This window comes from Myotis nattereri, assembly GCF_964212035.1.
Source record: "Myotis nattereri genome assembly, chromosome: 10".
NCBI lineage: Eukaryota > Metazoa > Chordata > Mammalia > Chiroptera > Vespertilionidae > Myotis > Myotis nattereri.
Genome location: NC_138085.1, coordinates 83,923,158 through 83,928,520, shown reverse-complemented (window position 1 = coordinate 83,928,520; position 5,363 = coordinate 83,923,158).

The following is a 5,363-nucleotide window of genomic DNA, read 5'->3' as shown; positions in this document are numbered from 1 at the left end:
CCACGTGCATCTATTAAAAAAGAAAAATGTTTTCCCTAAGTGGCAGCGCTGACCAACTTTAAAGTCATTTTACATGAGAATTTTCAGCTGAAAATATTCAAGAACACCCGAATTGTAATATATTTATTTTCATAATATTCATTGCAAATTGATTTTTTTAATTAAATTCAAAATATCGTGGCGTGCGGGGATGGTTTCCATTTTGGACGTGTGGTACTTAACTGGTTAACAGAAGTTAGGGTATCCATTGGTTTGCTAAGTGTGAGCTAAAGTCAGGCTTTAAGGAGCATGAGACCCTGAGGTTTGGACGCAGGCTTACATGGATGTTTGGAGAGATTTCATGTTCTCAGTTCAGAGTGGCCACGTTCTAAATGAAGAAGCCACACTCGCAGATTCCTGGGTGGGGAGGCCAGCCGGACAGGCTGCGTGCTCCGTCTGCTCAGCCCCTCCATGCCGACCGACATCTGGGCTCATGTAACTTGACTGATGGAAAAAGGAATGTATTCTGTCAATGGTGGTCGGAACCCCTGCGTTTTTGAACTGGCCCCTTGCTATTTTTAGACATGATATCAACACACATGAAATGCATTCCCTACTTAATGGAATTTTCATGCAATACTTGTGGGTTCATGGGTTGGAGATGCGTGTTTACAGAAAATGACAGATCATTAATCCAAGAATCTCCGGGCGCGACTTGGCGGCAGGCGCGATGACAGCAATTCCTCAGGACTCGGTGGCTCCTCGTCGCGACCTCATCTGCTCGTCAGCTGACTGTCCCTCATGAACTCCTCAGTAAGGGCCCACCTACGCCAGCTTCAGCAGCCACAGCCTCTAATCTAGCTGGAAGTGACGGTTCTTGATGCTATAATTATGCCCTTCAAATTTGCCTCTCTCATGAATAATATTTAAATACGTAAACAGGTGTTCCATGCACACTGTGAGGATTTCTCTTCACAGGCAGGTAGAATCAGTGGGTTACACTCTATACAGCATAGAATGTTTTATTAAGGTTTTATACTACGTATTTTAGAGAAGGTTCACGGCAAAATAGAGGGGAGTGTATAGAGATTTCTCATGTGGCCCCAGCTCCACACAGGCACAGCCTCCCTCCATCAGCATCCCCACCCAGTAGGACATTGGTTACAGCTGAGGAGCCTGCACTGACACCTCGTCACCCAGAGCCCACGGTGTGAGTGAGGGGTCACGGTGTTGCACATTCTATGGGTTTAGACAAATGTATGATGACATCATTATAGCATCACAAATGGTTTCCCTGCCCTGAACATACTGTGCTCTGCCTGCCCATCCCTCCTTCCCTCACCCCTGCTAACCACTCATTTTTATTATCTCCATAGTATTGCCTTTTCCAGAACGTCACATAGTTGGAATCACAATATGCCGCCTTCTCAAGTCTTTCTTTCATTAGTCATATGTATTTAATGTTCATCTATGCTGCCCAGCTGGCGTGGCTCAGTGGTTGAGCATCGACCTATGAACCAAGGAGGTCACGGTTCCGTTCACAGGCAGAGACACATGCTGGGCCATAATGATGACAATGATGCGAAGTTATGACAAGTCAGTGACAGGATGAAAGTTATCGATTGTTACGAGTGTTCAGTGGACAGGTCCCCACATCCATCTCTGTCAGGCTGGGCATCCCAGCTGCTATCCCCATGGGTGCCTTCACGTCCAGGGCAGGCTCCCTTTCTTCACGGTTCTCTCCCCGCCTCCCCCCCCCCCCCAGATACCCCGGGCTTTTCAACAAGTTCTGTGGCAGCTGGAGATGCGGACTTAACGGAGGGCGTGTGACACGGAGGCAGTCCAGACCGCACACGTTCAAGCAAAGTTTGGTCCCGCAGCCCTGTGAGCAGTGGGGACGTCACAGGAATGAAACACAGCTCCGGTAGAAACAAGGTCACAGTGGGAGCAAGTTCTTACGAGAAGAAAGCCTGGCTCTGGAAGGTTAATTCTGAGACATTTTGAAATAGACATTATGAAATTTTAAGAGAATTGACATTAACCACAGGAAATTTTATCTTCTTTTTATATTTTTCCCCCCAGATTATCTTTCAGAGCATGCCCACCAGATCACACAGCCCATCAGAGTGACTAGGGGTCAAAGGGCACGCCTTATAGTTTAGAAGACTATGGGACCGCTGATGCAGTCCGGGCATTTCCAGATTACTTCCTAGGACTTAATGTGTCATAACTGATGGAGGAATGTGCGCCGGCATCCATTTTCACTAGGATAATGGTAATTTTTCAGTAATTGCTCTTTCTTTTTAATGGGATGGATTTCTCAGCATTATTTCTTTTTTATTGAATTTACTGGGGTGACATTGGTTAATAAAATTGTCAGCATTATTTCTGCCTCGAATTTCTATTCAAGGCCAACATGCAGAGAAATATATTAATTGATGGTTGTAAAGGTTTCTAACTTTGAATATAGGATTTAATCTTACCTGCATTTCAGATACACTGAAGGAATAATGACTGGTAACAGGAGTCACCAAGGTGAGAGAGCCCACAAACATTCTAGGTCTGTCTCTCCGGAGCTCCCCACCAGCAGTCACGACAGGATATCCTCCACCCCAGCGCCTCCATGCCCGCCTCCCAGCGCAGCCACCCCCTTCCCAGCCTGGTAAGCAGGGTCTGTGACTGACCCGCCTGGCTCCTGCCTGACCCTCTGGGCCACCCCCGTCCTCTTCCTGCTGGAAACAGCTCTTACTCCTCTAATAATCAGACGTGATCATCATCAGATCTAACAATCAGATCCTGGCAATTAAAAGTTAGCTATCAAAATAGTAAGAGTTGTTGTGCAGCTTGGGAAGGAAGAAATAAACTGTCTTTCCTCACAGAAGATATTCCTATTTGTGTAGAAATGCCAAAGACTCAAGAACAGCAATCTCCTGGAACTGACATGGCTACAGCAAGGGCTGCAGGGCTCACACTTAATGCACAAAAGCCATCACTTTCCTACACACCAGCGGGAACCACTGAAATCTGAAATTAACAACCCAACGCCATGGGCATAAGCACCCAAATAAGGAGAAACGCTGAGACCTAAGACTAAGAAATGTACAAAATAAATGTAAGGAAAACCCCCTCACTCATGAAAAGAGTCAGAGAAGACCTGAATGGATGCAAAGATGGTCCATGTTCCTGGGGAGGCGACGCAATATTGACCAGATGTCCGTTCTTCCCAACTTGACCTATAGATTCAATGCAATCCAACCAGATTCAAGCAAGTTGGTTTGTGGCTATCGACAGAATGATTCTGAAGTTTCTATGGAGAGAAGCCACGTGCCCAGAGGGGCCAGCACAGTATTGAAGGAGGAGAACAGAGTGGAGGGCCTGACACTTGGGGTCTTGACTTATCATAAAGCTGCCGTGACCATGGGGGGGGGGGCGGTTGTTGGTGAAATAATGGACAAGTAGAGCAATGGGACAGAGCAGAAAGCCAGAACAGACCCCATAAATAGTCACTTGATCTTTGGCGGGCGCAGAGGCAGCACAAGGAGAAAGGACAGTCCCTTTAGCCACGGGAGCGGGAATAACTGGATAGCTTCTTACAAAAGTAAAGCTAGACACAGACCTCACACCCGGCACAGAATTAACTCAAAATGGATCACAGACCTAAACGTGAAACGCAAAATGACAAACTCCAAGCAGATAGCATAGGATAAAACCGAGATGACCGTGGGTATTGGGATGTCTTTGTAGATACAACATCAAAAGGGCTCTTGGTCACGGATGCCCATGCGTGGCTGTGGATGACAGAAGCCATCACAGGCCAGGCAGCTGGTCGACCAGACCATTTCAGACGGAACAGGAGGTGGTGCAGATAAACCGTGAGGGTCTGGTGGCAGGTGCAGCTGCAGGCAGGACAGCCTGGGAGAGGCCATGACAGAGGGAAAACCAGAAGCCGGGAAGCGGTGATGGAGCCAGGAGGGCTCTGGAGAGCAGTTCTTCCCTCAGGGGCTCGGAGACCCAGGCTGCTCTTCCCCAGGAACATTCCCCCCCCCCAACCCCCCCCCCACCCCCCCGCACTGACCTCCCAGGGGAGCGCATTGCAAAGAGGTAAATTATTAGAACGCAGGCAAAGAGGTAAATTATTACCCTCCCCTCCCCAAGAGGGGACAAGGCGATTGAGCGGCTTCCAGGCCGGCCTGGGAGACATGCCCAGGGTCGGGGGTTGTCTCATGCCCTTCCTGGCCCGGCAAACAGAAAGCTCAGTGACTTCAGAGAGACTGGGTTCTTTAACCCGTGTGTTCAGAAAGCATCCATCTTCCTGTGGGGCTGAAACCCACATCCCAGAAGGTCAGGAGGGCAGAGGAATAACCTTACATTTAGTGCCAGCGGCTGAGCCCCACCTGGCACTGGCCTCCGGGCCTGAATAGAGGGATCATGACTTTATTTGCTGAAAAGAACTCCGACTGCCCATCCCATTCAGCAGGAGGTGCGGCCCACAGCTCATTTGTTTAAAACGACTTCAGTCCAGAGAAGGCGGAGCAGTGGGCGGGGCTCGACCCAGGATTCAGACACGGAGGGAAACGGGTGCTGCTTGGTGGCGGGGGTAGCCTGTGCTTCTGGGCTTATTTCCTGAGACTTATCCCCGCCAGCTTCACTCACATGTAAGTTAGGCCGACTTGAGTGTGCACAACCTTGTCCTGCCGTCCTGGGATCCCTCTGGGCTCAGAGCAGAAGGGGAACCAGCTCGCAGCTGGCAGCGCCCGGGGACGCGGAGCCCAGCGCGTGCCCAGCAGCGGCCCTGGTGTGAGCTGACGCTGAGGGGCGCGCGGGTGGCGAGGAAAGGGGCTTCTGCGCTCCTCCACCCGCAGCTCCCCGACAGCGGGGGCTAGTCCACCGCCCACAGGCCTCCAGGCGCCCCAGACCCGGCTCTGCGAGCCCGCCCGCACCTGGGGAGCGCGCCCCTCCTCCCGGGGCGGTAGGCGGGGCTCCGGGAGGGGGCGGGGCTCGCAGGCGGGGGCGGGGCTCGCGGTTGGTGGGCGGGGCGGGGGCGGAGCTGGCGGGCGGGGAGCAGTGCTTTGGCCCCCTTCCGCCGCCTGCAGCCGAGCGGGAGCTGGAGCCAAGTGGGACACGAACGCTGCGCCCGCGGGTCCGGTGCTCGCGATTGGTGGGCGGAGCTGACGGGGGCGGAGCTGACGGGGGGTGGAGCTGACGGGGGGTGGAGCTGACGGGCGGGGGGCGGAGCTTTGGGCCCCCTTCCGCCGCGGGCAGCCGAGCGGGAGCCGCAGCCGAGTGGGACGCGAACGCTGCGCCCGCGGGGCAGGTGGGTGCTCGCGCGGGGCCCAGGACTGAGCTCGCCCGGCCCGGAGCGCGGCCCCGCCGCGTGGGAGGTG